The 12,829-nt window shown below is 39.1% G+C and overlaps 1 protein-coding gene across 1 annotated transcript in view; it reads left to right on the forward strand.

Annotated features, from left to right (window-relative positions):
* Positions 1-12,829, forward strand: part of tkv (serine/threonine receptor kinase thickveins) — a 723,071-nt gene that overhangs the window by 413,422 nt on the left and 296,820 nt on the right. The gene's annotated exons all lie outside the window — the stretch shown is intronic.

Below are 12,829 nucleotides of genomic sequence, written 5' to 3' on the forward strand. Positions count from 1 at the left end.
ATCCAATCTCAGAAGATGGTATTGAATGTATACCGCCCAGCCAAGATGAGGTTAAGACAGGAATAAACCGTCTGATGAATATAAGGCAGCAGGAGCCGATGGTTTACAGGCGAGCTGTTCAAAACCGGAGGCGACACGCTGATAAGGTGTATTCATCAGCTAGTTAGCACAATCTGACAGGAAGAACGAATACCCGACGATTGGAACCTGAGCATCATGTGCCCTGTCCACAAGAAAGAAGATAAGACTGTATGCTCTAACTATAGGGGCGTCAGTCTTCTCCCTATTTCCTACAAGATAGTGTCAGGTATACTGTGCGAACGACTAAAGCCTATGGTCAACGAAATAATTGGGGCATTCCAATGCGGCTTTAGACCTGGCAAGTCCACCATTGACCAGATAATCACCCTTCGGCAAATCCTGGATGCAGATCGACACCTACCACCTTTTTGTGGATTGTAAAGCAGCCTTCGACAGCCCCCTCCCTATGTTCAAAAGTATTCCAAGCCATGTCTGAATTTGGTATCCCTCCAAGGTCATTTGGCTTTGTATAATGACATTAACTGATACTCGGTCCTCACTTAAAATAGAAAATAACCTCTCTGAAGAGTTTATTACCCAAAGAGGTTCAAGACAAGGAGACGGCCTCTAGTGTGACTTACACTGTGCAACACTGGAAATGCAAACAACTTCTAATGGGTATTTTCTGAAAGTACATATTGAGACTACAAAAACCTTAATTGGGTTTTGTGTTCTTAGATCGGGTTTAGATTTTATGGCCACATCTAAACTTACCTAAAATTAGCCTTTTTTCCAGTGATCGGACTTTTATCTCCGAAACTAATAAGAATTTTGCTTTGCAGTCTTCAGCAATATTGTAGCCCTAAAGTAGTAGAACTTATGTTTTAAACAGATGAACTAGGAAAAGCTGCATCTAGCGCATCAAACTCGTTAAACTATAAAAAAGTTTACATTATTTCTGAAATTCTGGTCAGTAACAACTGAACTGTTGGGAGTTGAAACAAGTAATCATTCTAAAAATTTTCCAAATAATGTGACCATCAATTCTTCAGAACATTCTGAAACTCTAAAACAGTTATTTCACGTTGTTTAAGGGGTATTTCATAACATACCTTTTACAAAACTTATTTCAAACAATGTTCACACAGGCTGTTTATTCTCATGTTGGGGATTTCAATGAATTGTTGAAATATTTACCAAATTGTTGTTGAAAAATTTGCTATAAACAAGGCGATAGAGGCATTTTACAACAATATAATGTTCTGAAGATTTGTGTATTACATTCCAGAGAATATTTTCCCAAAAGGTAACATTAAGAAGAATTTAACATTTTGGGAGATAAGCTGCGTAATATACACAAATTATATAATTTTTAGATATATTATAAAATTTGAGGCAATAAATGCAGTTTTTCGAGTTCACTATTCCCCCAAATTGTTTCTTCTTGCTCTTATCTACAAGTTCGCTCCAGATGTCAAAACAAGATTCGTATTGGTTTCAGAGATACAGCCCCAATTTGTTTTAAAAATTCTATTTTTAACCATGTTTGGGTGAGGCCATAAAAACCGAACCCGATCTAAGAAAACAAAACCCAAATATGGTTTTTGCCTATTGGTCCTCTACTTTCATAAAATTCTGGACAGAAGTTGTTTGCACGCGATTGGCTCAAAAATGTTGCATAGTGTTATTCAACATTCTGCTGGAAAAGGTTATACGAGATGCGATCGTCAAAAGAAGTGGCAGAGTATATACACACAGCTATACATTATTTGCTTATGCCGATAAAGCCCCCCTACAACGGTACCTCTCGAATTTCGGTATTTTGAAGGTTAGCCACACTGTTTTACCGAAATTGCTGAAATTTGGTATTTTTAGTCTTCTTCATAAAAGGAAACTAATTGCTCCATTTTACCTCAATACAACTCATGGTGGAGGGTATAACAAGTTTGGCCCGGCCGGACTTAAAGTCATTTTTACTTGTTTTTCTTTTTCTTCGTTTTTTCATAGTAGGATGCTTTTTTTCCTGGGTGGGTTACTAACCCGACGCCCAAATCCAAGTTTTTATCGTTCTTATGGGTGAACGCGCGGGTTTTTAGGGTGGTTTCCTTTAACAGGTTTTTAAGGCAGTTCCCCAGGTGACACCACGTGGAGGTCAGTGCCCATTTGAGATGATAGGGGAAACAAGATAAATCCTGGGAATCCTAGGAGAAAACATTTTATACGTCCCATTTTCTCTAGGAGATCTTGAGCGATCTTTCTAAATGGGCCAGGTGTCTAGTCTACATGCCTTAGATTGGCAGCAGGTCCCTACATTATTTTTCTGTTTTGGAAACATTCTAATAAAACTCATTTCTAATCCAAAATTAAAAATCCCCCTCGTAATCGCACCTCCTATGTTGCTAGTAAACTAGATACCAAGTCCGTTGTTCTTCGGAAAGGCATTCAGAATTCTCCAAGTATTCTGTCCATCTCCATAAAGAGAAATCTCTTCTTCTTCCCTTTTGCAATGCGTGTTGAAATTTCACTCAATTAACCTAATCAAATTATAAAAATGTCCCCATAATCCATTCAGGAGAAGAAGCCCCCAAAAAAATGGCAACTCTTCTTAACGCAATTTGCAGCAATTTGGTTGGCATGAACACATTTGTTTAATTATTTGGGTCAGACACCTTGGCGTTTGTCGAGCTATACAAATAAAGAATATTTTTTTGTAAATGTTAGAACAACAGCAGCAACAACAACAACAACAACAAAAACGAATATGCAGCCTACTATGCCATTTGGATGCTCATTATTTTGTCTATTTGTTGTTCGAATATTTCATTTCGCTTCACAGGAATCTCAGATCTTTCCTTTCATTCACAAATACGAAAATTGAAAATTACATTTTCACTGTCTTTTCAGTCTTCTTCTGTTTTTTTTTTCTTTTTATTTCGTCTCGTAAAAATAAACAAAATGAACGCGATATACTATGAGAGATACACAGGCACTAACAGGAGAAAAGCCCCACTGCTGCTGCTATGAAAAATCGACACATTTATTTAGACGGTGGACCAAAAAGAACACTCGCCATAGAAAGGAAACAAACTAAGCGAATAGTTTGGCTGTTAAAAGAAAAAGTCAATGATCTCTACACCATAGCAGCCAATCAAGCAGGCAGCCAGCCATCCGGCAAACCATTACCTCTTGAGTGTGAAACCACTCCAGACGAAATATGAAATATTGCCTAGCAATGTAAAGAGTTTCGTATAGAATTCTTTTCTTCTTCTGCTGCTGCCCTTTCTCCTCTGTTTATTGAGTTTACATTCATGTAAATACAATAGCAATGGGTTGTCGATAGTTTACTCTTCTTCTCCTGCCCCTTTATCAGCACTATTGGCTTTTGCTGTTTTCCTTTCTTTGACTTCGCTGTAAACAATGTTGTATTTCTTTCAACACTTTTAAATTAATTAAATAAAAATGCCAGAATAAGAATTTAAGAGCAACCTGATCACCAAGCCTACAATAACCCACTCTGCAGGCATCATCCAGTAAGTTTGTCTGTCCCTGTGTGTGTTTCTTCAATTGTAAACAAAAATAGAAAAATGCAATATAACGCTCAGCATGTTCCCGAAAAATATCATTAATATTGAAGCGTAATGAGTTGAGTTAGAGCTGCAATGTGTGCATTCTTTTGACTTGCCACAGCCAGGCGATATTGTATTTACTCTACTCTACTTATTCATATTTAATTTGTTTAGACAATATTTAAGCAGATGAAATATTATTTTGGAAATGAAATAATTAGAAATATTTTTTATGTAAATGGGACTGAAAACGATGTGGTGTTTTAGCTCTTAGCCCTCGAGTATGTACTTTATACGAGTATACAACAGCAAAAACGATCCCTTAACAGGGTCTTCTATAAAGAATTAGCTTTTAAGAAGGACTTATATTGAAAGATGACTCTTCTTTCAATACTTTTTATACCCTACACCACTATGTGATAAGGGGTATTATGTGTTAGTGTATTTGTATGTAACATACAAAAGGAAGCGAGATAGACCCATAGTTCCTTCTAGGGATATACATAGAATCACTTTCTGAGTCGATTTATGCATGTCCGTCCGTCCGTCCGTTCGCAACATACAGGTCGCATTTGTTGACCGATTTCGCTGAAAATTATGGAATACCATTTTTTTAGCCGTCGGAAGATCAAGTTCGAAGATGGGCTATATCGGTCCAAGTTTTGGTATAGCCCCCATATAACGGTACCTCCCGATTTAATGTATTTTAAGGCCCAAACCAGCTGAAATTTTACATTTGAGGTTCCCAATGGCCGCGAAATTGCTCCACTACAAATTGTCAAGATAGGTCCACGGTTCGGTATAGTCCCCATATAACGATACCTCCCGATTTAAGGTATTTTAGGGATCTTAGCCACATTTTTTGCTTGAACTAGCTGAAATTTTACATATGTGGTTCCCAGTGGCCACGAAATTTCGCCACTTAAAATTGTTAAGATAGGTCCATGTTTTTTTGTAGCCCCTAAATAACGGTACCTCCCGATTTTAGGTATTTTAACGATTTTCCCCAAATATGGCTCCAATTTGCCATTTGGAGTTTAATGAGTTCAAAAGATTTACATACTTTAATGTTTGTTTTGGGTTATTAAAAAACTTCTGGTGTAGGGTATTACATAGTCGGCCCCGCCCGACTTTGGTCTTTTCCTACTGGTTTATTGATAGAAGAGTAGAGGTACTTTTGTCTATATAATATCCCTTTAGAAAGTTCCTATCTATAAGATATTCCCTTAAACATGTCCTAAGGGGTTTCTATCTATAGAAAACAAATTTAAAGGAGTTTCTAGAAGGGCTTACGTATAAAGACGATTCCTGTAGAAGGGTTTCCACCTGTAGAAAACCTCCATATATAAAATACCCAATTAAAAGGTCATCTGTATACAGAAGACTTGTTAGTTAGGGCTTCCACTTATAGAAGACTATTGAATACCCAGTTAGAGGAGTTTCTATCTGTAGAAGTCACCTTAACAGGGGTCATATCTATAAAGGACTCATTCAGATGGGCTTTTATCTATATACTGTCCCTTTTGAGGGGCACATGTCTATAGAAAACCCCTTTATACAGGCTTCTTTCTATAGAAGACCCTTATGAGGGGATTTGGCTATATAAAACCAATTTGAGAGGATTTTATCTGTAGAAGATCACTTACTTACTTAGTTGGTCCATTAGAGAACATTTGTTCTCTCTGTTTGCTTTCTGGAATACTGCGCTTTTCATCTCTTCATCCACTTCTTTGCTCCATCTAAGCTTAGGAATAATAGGAATCGATCTCTACGGACACATTGCGCGTCAACACTATCAAGTTGGTCTTCCCGCCGTTTACCGCCAGACCCACTTTAGCAGATTCCCTTTCTACTTTTGCAAAGGTATTAGTTACTTCCTTTACCGATCGACCCATAATGTAAGTGTCATCGGCATAAGCAAGTAACATATGGCTGTTTGTGTATATTGTGCCACTTCTGTTGACCCTCGCATCGCGTATAACCTTTTCCAGCAGAATGTTGAATAAGTCACACCAGAGGCCTGTCTGAAACCTGTTTTGGTACTAAAGTCCTCGGAGAGGCTCTTTCCTATTTTAACTGAGGACCGAATATCAGTTAATGTCATTCTACAAAGCCGAATGAGCTTTGCAGGGACACAAAATTCAGACATGGCTTGGAATACCTTTAAACGTAGGGGGCTCCTCGAAGGCTGCTTTATAATCGACAAAAAGGTGGTAGGTGTCGATATGCATCTCTTGGGTCTTCTCCAGGATTTGCCGCAGGATAAATATCTGGTTAATGGTGGATTTGCCAGGTAAAGCCGCATTGGTCGCTCGCATAATATGCCTGACAATATCTTTTAGGCAATAGGAAGAAGACTTATGCCCCTATGGTTAGAGCATACAGTATTATCTCCCTTCTTGGGGACAGGACACAGGATGCTCAGGTTCCAATCGTCGGGTACTCGTTCTTCCTGCCAGATGGTGTTAACTAGCTGATGAAAACACCTTATCAGCGTGTCGCCTCCGGTTTTGAACAGTTTGGCTGGTAAGACATCGGCTCCTGTTGCCTTATGATTCTTCAGCCGGTTTATTGCTGTCTTTACCTCATCTTAGCTGGGTGGTATACATTCAATACAATCTTCTGGAATTGAATCTGTAGTATCTTCGCCGTCTTCGGTACTATCGGATACCAACAGTTTGAAAAAATGTTCTTTCCATATCTGTATCAGTTACCAAATTACCTTGCTGGTCTCTACCAAAGCCATCATTTTTATGTTCGGTAACAGCACTATCGATTCTTTGGTGGAGGTTTCTGGTATCCAAGTATGGATTTTGCGGCTGTTTGCATGGAGTGGACAATAGTTTGCCATTGTGCTGATATGTTATCGGGACGAGGAGTGCTTTAATTAAGCAATTGGGCTAGTTGAGTGGACTATGCTGCGGCTATCTGTTGTGTTTGCAGCCTACCGATGTCCAATTCCGCGTTGTATCTGTTCGTGCTTTATTTGCAACGTTTAGACGGGTACCTTTGCCGCAATAAAGTAGTGGTCTGAATCTATATTTGCTCCTCGGACCGATCGTACATCTAACACACTCGATGATCAATTTGATTACTTGTTCTTTGATCTGGAGACAGCCAGTTGCCCTTATAAATATCGAGATGCTTAAATCTGGTACTGCTAACTACCATTTTTTGCAGCTGCAAAGTCTATCAGCCTCATACCCTACTGTTGGGCCAAAGACATTCTCCTTTCCAATTTTGGCATTAAAATCGCCTAGAATAATTTTAATGTCATTGCCAGGGCAACGGTCATAAGTTTGTTCTAAGCGCTCGTAAAATATTTGGTCTTTGGTCTGTTCGTCCTTGTCTTCAGTGGGAGCATGAGCGCAAATAAAGCCGATGGTGAAGAATTTTGCTTTTATTCAAATTGTAGCAAGCCTTTCATTCACTGGGGTGAAGCTGGAGAAAATATGTTTTAACCTCAGACCAACTACAAATCCGCAACCAAACTTAGCTTTATGTCATGGCAGCTATAAAACCGTGCGTCACCTTTAGGTGTTGTTGTGACGCCTTTCCCATTCCATCGTATTTCCTGTATGACAGTAATGTAGGCCTTGTACTTTTCAAGTGCATCTGCCAATGCGTAAACTGCACCTTCTCTATAAAAAGTACGAACATTCCATGTGCAGATTCGCAGATCATGGTCCTTAAAACACATTTTTTACCAGTTCACATATAGGGTACATAGGGCCCAAAATACCCAAAAAAAGGCTATCGGAGCTATACCGAAATCCAATCCTATTTTGTAGGATTCGTTTTTTTAGCCACAAAAACGAACTGGTAAAAAAAACTGTCGGTTTTTGGGCCACCCTAGTGATAAACATTCTACCTTTAGAGTCGCTTCTATCTTTAGAAAACGTCTTTAGAGAGGCTTCTATTTATTTACTATCACGCCTTCAGAGACGTTTATATCTATGGAATACTCCTTTCGTGTAGCTTATATCTTTAGAAGACTCCTTCGGATTGGTTTCTATCTACAGAAAACCCCTTTACAGGAGCTTTTATCTATAGACGTCCCCTTAAGAGATCACTTAAAAGGGGCTTCGGTTTATAGGATACCCAACGAGACGAGCTTCTACCTACAGAAGACCTCTTGAGCGGGGCTTCGATCTACAACGGATTTATTCAGATAGGATTTTATATATAGAAGACTTCTTTACAAGGGCTGCTACCTACAGAGTACCTTTTTAATGGGGCTTATACTTATAGCAGACCTATTAAGAGGAGCTTCTACTTCTAGAAACCCTCTTTAGAGAGGCATCTATTATGGTAGACTCTGTAGAGAGTTTCTATTTAAAGAAAACCTCTTCAAAGGAACTTCTATCTGTAGAATACCTCTTTAGAGAGCTTTTATCTGTAGAAGATCCTTACAGCTTCTATATATTGAAGGCACCTCTAGATCGGTTTCTCCCTATAAATACCCCTTTAGAGGGGCTTCTATCTGTGGAACTTCTATTTATAGGAGACCCCTTTAGAGGCACATCTAAGTAGTTATTGGAGAAGCCCTTAGAAGGGATTCTATAAAGGTCCTCTTTAGAGGGGTATCTATCTATAGCAATCGCTTTAAAAGGGCTTCTGTTTATAGAATACCCTTTTAGACAGGCTTCTATCTACAGATGACGTTTGTATCTTTGGAAACTCCTTTAAAGGACCCCCTTACATTGGCTTCTATATGTAGAAGACCACTTTTGAAGTGATTCTACCTGAAGAAGACCTCTTAAGAAGGGATAAGAATACCACCACTACTGATAGCCTTCCATCTATAGAAACTGCATTTTGAGGGCTCCTATCTATAGATAACCCCATCTATAGAATACATATGTAAAAGGGCTCCTATATATAGAAGTTTCTTCAGGGTGGTTTCTATATAGAAGATCCCTTTAGAGGGGATTCTTTTTACTGGAAACGCCTTTAGCGGGGCTTCTATTTGTAGGAGACCCCCTTAGAGGTGGCTTTATCTGCAGCAAGGTTTTTTATTCTGTTTATAGGAAAAATCATTAGAAGGGCTTCCAACGATAGAAACCCTCTTAGTGGTGGTTCTATTTATAGAATGCCTCTTTTTATAGCCCTTCTGTTTATCAGAGGCTCTCTTAGAGGGGGTTCCATCTACAGGGGACATTTTTAAGGCGGCTTCTATTGATAGATTATCGTCTTAGATACGCTTCTATCTACAGAGGACCGATTTAGAGGGGGTTCTCTTTACGGAATACCCTTTTAGGGGGAGGGGCTGCCTAACTACAGAAGAACTCTCTTGCTTCTATCAATAGAAAACTCTCTTTGAGTATCTTACATCCACAGCGACTTTCTATACCCTCAGCATTATTCTAACGAGGATATATACACTTTCATACGGGCAAAATGTACCTTATTGAAATAATGGTTTTAGACCCCAAGTATGTTTGGACGAAATCCGTTTCAGACAATTTGGAGTTGATTTAGCCATATCCGTTTGTCTGTTTGTCTGGCTGGCTGGTGCGCACGATAACTCTCGAACGGATGAGCCGATTTGGTCCAAAATTTGGCTTTCGTAATATTTTGTCCAAACTTAGTTTAAGTTCGAAGATGGGTTATATCTGTCCGCTCTTTCCGGTACCTCCCCCACAAAATTTCGAAAATGTTCGGAAAATTTGAGCGTCCGATAACTCTTAAAGGGAGTAACCGATTTCGTCCATACTTTGCACATCGTGAAAATTCTACCAGACTTCGATAAAGTTCCAATATGGACTCAATCGGACCACTCCTTCAGGTATCTCCCACACAAAATTTCGGAAAAGTGTAGTTTAGGACCTGCTCTCGAATCGCTCTGATTTTTATTGTAACAACTTGTATTCACTGCCCCCATAGGACGGTATAAGTTTCATCAGGTACAAGCCATTCTTCCTGAGAAAATAGCCTGAAATTTGCAAACAACCCAATATAACACTCGAGCGCAAGATAACACTCGAGCGGATCTGCCGATTCAAACTATGGCCTTCGTCATATTTTGTCCCAACTTCCAGTACTGCCCCCAATTTTTAAAAATGTCACTAAAATGGAACGGGATAACCAATTTGGTCCAAACTTTGGATCTCCTAATATTTTGTCTAAATTTAGTTTAAATTCTAAAATGGCCCATATCCGTCCTCTCCTTAGGGTACCTTCCGTTGTTGTCCTGTTTACAGCGATATTATATTTTCCGTGGACAAGTCCAAGCTTCCTGGCGTGCTGGGCTTCTTTTTATAGAATACATCTTTAGAGGAGCCTCCCACTTCTGTAAATAGCAGACCCCATTATAAAGACGTCTATCTACTGAAGACCTCTTAAGTGGGGCTTCTATCTATAGAATACCCTTTTTGAAGCGCTGCTGTTTGTATGAGACCCCCTTAGAGGTAGCTTTATTTAGAGAGGACTTCTTTGTGGGAGCTTCTATTGATTGAAGAGCCCCTTAGAGGGGCTCATATGTACAGAGGACCTATTTAGAGGGGCTTCTATCTACAAAAGACTTTATATATAGAAGGGCTCTACAGACTTCAGACTATCTATAGAAAACTCCATTAGAAAGAATTATTTTTTATTAGAGAGCCACTTAGAGGGGCTTATACTCACAATAGACAGCTTTAGAGGAATTCAATCTATAGAAAACACATTTAGAGAGGCTTCTGTCCACAGAAGACCCTTTTTAAAGTTTCTATCGATAGAAAACCCTTTAAAGGGGCTTCTTTAGTGAGACTTTCTATCTATGCTCAACTTTGGATCAACACCCAATACCTTGCACCACTTCTTTTTTCATAAGATGGGTATCCTTGCCCCAAGACTCATCATCCATAATTGTTATCATTACTTAGTATTGACGTGACTCGCCCTTGGTCCTGGGGTGGCCCAAGTTAACGCCATTGGATTGTATATGTGCTTTCCAACATCTCCTGGGTATTCAAAACACGTTTGCTTTGATAATATTCTAAGGCACGAATCCATGTGTATGTAGCAGCGATTGTTTTTTTATCATACGCATTTGTACATTTCATCATTTATAAGGTGAACACAAGATGCTACTGTAAATTTCTCGTTATCTGCGTTCACCTCACTCAGCTGAATGGGTGGAAATATACATACATTATTCTGTTTGGTTGACTACACATCCATGTTGTATTCGGGTGATTCCTATGAAGATGTGTCGCTACAGTGTCTGTTCAATATCTTTGCGTAATTTGTCTATGGATGCATTGCAAACGACAGAAGCTACACACCTACAGGAAATCTTTTTCATTAATACGAATTGCAGAGATGGACAGCTGTATTTACATTTACATATTTTCTAGTTTTGCAAATATTAATGCAACAGATTAAAGAAAAGCGAGTGTCGAGCCACCTACATACATGTGTTAAAATAGGGTATTTAATGTCATTCAGAAAAATTATACCGTTAGACACGTCCGCATAAGAAAATAATCGGGTTTCAACATAGAAATTTTGAAATTTCTCTCAAATTTAGAAGGGAAAAAATATTATAACACAATATCCGTTATAAACCGGCGCACGGATGCACGGCTAAATCAATGAGAAAGTTTTCTCACTGTCGGTGATCAATTACAGATGTACAGAAAGAAGCTGTTAAAATATAAAATATGACAACTAGAACCCACCTCAGGTTCCTCGTCTTAAGTTAAGAAAGGAACAACCTCATGCCAGAGGCTGAATTCTAAGTGCAAGAGCGTGGAATTGCAACCGGTAGTCGAAAGGAGCTGCTCGATGGCCAATCCACATCGACAGAAAAGAGAGAAATGCTACATTAATAATCTGTCGAAACTCATTATCTTCAACCTTAATTCGCACCGACACAGTACATATAATGGATGGTTAGGTTAGGTTGAAAAGAGGGGCGAGTAATCGCCACATGCCCTGGTGGACTTAAGCCAGAAGTAGGTCTGTAGTGCGCTTTAGACTAGGTTTGTTCGAAGAAGGGAACCCTACCGTATTTTATTTAAGGAATTCTGTGCCCTTAACAAAACCCCATTAATTGTTTCAGGTCGTTTACAATTACCTGATTAAGATCTGGTATTGTGTCGTTCCCTAAAAACTGCACTGCATACGCTGTAATCTGCACAATTAATTTTGTGTCTTGCCCAGCAGTAATAGGTTTTTAGTTTTTTCCTCATTTGGGTCTTCCCATGGAATTTTTATGGTTTTCCCTATTTCCCAAGCTTTTAGCTCTAGACGAGACGCGTTTAGTGGCTTTGCGTTCTCTAATTTTACTGTTGCTAGTTCCCTTCCATTTTTTGCCAGAGAATTTGGCAACCTCTATTTCCGCATGTGCCGGTACCCATATTATACGCAACGAGCCATGTTGAGAATAGCTTTTGATCGAATTTATACAATCCAATACTGTTTGTGATTTTTCTGTCTTGGATGTTATTGCTTCGATTGCAGTTTTACTGTCCGTAAAGACGTTAAAAGTAGTTGGTCTCGTGTTAGCATTAAGTCAGTTCAGACACTCTGTAATCGCTTGGATCTCCGCTTGATGGACCATATTGTGATCCGTCAAATAAAGAGATATTTCGGTCTCTGGTTCTTCAATGAAAAGAGCCAGTCCCGTTCTCCCACCTAGCATGTAGCCGTCTGTATAACAACAGTTTCCAGTCTGCATTTGTGCTAGAGTTCCGTCGATCCACGAGTCTCTGTCTCGAATTTATGCTTCGCATGAGGCAGCAACAATTGTTTCAGGTATACGTTCCGATACAATGTTATCCATTGACTCTCCCGTAAAATGTTTTGATGGTATGTTACGTGGTCTTTTCTGATCCACTCGTCCATCGCTTTAAGTCGTATAGCTGCGACGGCCGCTTCATACCTTATCTGGATTTCTATTGGGTGTATATATGGTATAGTTTCTAATGCCCTCGTTGGTATTGTCCTCATTGCGCCGCTTAGACTTAAACAGTACATTCGTTGGACTTTCTGTAGTATTTTTATATTACACTTTTTATCCATAGCTATCCACCAGACTACTGAAGCGTATGTTAGAATTGATCTAACTACGCTTTTTTATAGCCAGTGTGTCATCATAGAATTAAGACCCCACTTTGAGCCCATAGCCCTTCTACAGGTTGACCAACATCTATAAGCTTTGTTAGCTATCTCTTGAATATGGACTTTCCATTTAAGTTTCCTATCCAGGATTACTCCCAGATATTTTACGTTATTGGAAATATTGATTCTTTTGT

The sequence above is a fragment of the Musca autumnalis genome, unplaced genomic scaffold (genome assembly GCF_047663935.1).
Source record: "Musca autumnalis isolate F117 unplaced genomic scaffold, ASM4766393v1 scaffold_2, whole genome shotgun sequence".
Lineage (NCBI taxonomy): Eukaryota > Metazoa > Arthropoda > Insecta > Diptera > Muscidae > Musca > Musca autumnalis.